The following is a 1,746-nucleotide window of genomic DNA, read 5'->3' as shown; positions in this document are numbered from 1 at the left end:
ATAACAGGGACAATATTCGATACCTAATCGGTTAGAGGAATCGGGTAGATGAAACCAGCATGGAGAAGTTTTTCAACTTCTGCCTTAATGGCAGCGGCTTTGTTGGGATGCACCTGCCTGAGACGTTGTCGTACCGGTTTGACATCTGGATACATCTTAATTTCGTGTTCAACGATACTCGAGTCAATGCCTGGCATTTCATCATATGACCAAGCAAAGACATCTCTGAACTCGTGAAAAAGAGCGTTGTATATTTCTAGTTCTGAAGGAGAACAAAATTTGCCGACATAAATATTCTCTACAACATCCGTTTTAGTCGAGATATTTATGGCTATAGTCTCTTCAATGTTGGATAAGTTTCACTCGGAATCCACCGTATTTACAGTATTTGATAGGAATTCAAAAACTGAAGGATGATAAAGGTCATCTTGAGTATCTTCTTCATAATCTGGAAGAAGGGAACGATGGTGGCAATCATTCCATGGTGCCCCTTCAATCAACATTGATTGTACAATTCCTTCGTCGGTTCCATGCACTCGCGACCAAGGATCTGAAGGGGTACCATATTCTCTAGACCTATCTACCCAAACGCTTGATGAGTGTTGATTTGGGTTTGCCTCCCATGCTAGAAACATTGATTGCTACAATATTTCTATTGGGCTTGGGGGCAAAACCATTGCATGATCCATGTTGATATCGCTTTCTGAGATCTTTGTGGAAGATATCATATTGCAGGTTCCTATCGACGCTACTTCCGCCAAGTTGATTGGAGGTGGAAGAGCGAAAGTTCCCATTAGTATAGGATCTTTTAGTATGCCTACTCCGATATTCTGAAGCGAATGGGGGCTTCCATGGATCATGGGAATGCTTCCTGTAACTTATGAGCCATTGGGGAGGAATTTTTGTTGGTCGACGATTGTAATCCCCCCCTGAAAGGGAAATGCAATCTTTCTAAAATAGGTCGACACAACAGCTACCATGGCATATATCCACGGTCTTCCTAGTAGGATGTTGTAATCAAGATTTCCATCGATGACTTCGACATCTATTTTTACTGTTTTTCCCCCTAGTTCAACCTTCAAGTTATTTAGGATACCATATGGGGTATATGTCCTTCCGTCGAATGCTTTTAATGTCGTCGAAGATCGCGACAATGTTGGAGATCCTAAAGTTTTCTAGCAACTCATCGACATAATACTTGTAGATGCCCCCTCATCAATAATTGTTCGATGAACAGTTTTGTTGAGTGCTTTCACTTGAATAAGGAAAGCTAGTTGGGCTGGTAACTGAGGATCGTATCCTTTGTGGTCGAAGGATACAAGATTGGAATCCTTAGGATCAACCCCACCAATGGCTGATAACAAAGCCTGCCTTTGGGATGGGCAATTTTGTAGTACTTCAAGAGTCGACATAGCGGATGGCGATTGGGCCAAATCTTCCACTATGTTATAATGTTGCGCCACTCTAGCACGGGGATTAAATGTCGACTTGTGTACTACTCCCTTTGGCAGTTTTATTGTTAATTCAGGAATGATGGGTGGTACAACTTCTGTCGAAGTTGTTGTCGAACTACTTGGTTGATCTTTATCCTTGTCGTTCGACAGCTGCGGATTCCCGTAATCTTTGTTCCTTGTCGAAATCAAAGCATCATTTTGTTGCTTCGAAATCGACAACATTAGCACTTGCGATGGGGAAGCATTTCCACTATCAACCAGATTTGCTCCTGGATTTGGAAACGGATCAGTT

The sequence above is a fragment of the Pinus tabuliformis genome, chromosome 5_2 (genome assembly GCF_031772625.1).
Source record: "Pinus tabuliformis cultivar Carrire ecotype Pingquan chromosome 5_2, CPIR1, whole genome shotgun sequence".
Lineage (NCBI taxonomy): Eukaryota > Viridiplantae > Streptophyta > Pinopsida > Pinales > Pinaceae > Pinus > Pinus tabuliformis.
This window is presented reverse-complemented; position numbering follows the sequence as displayed.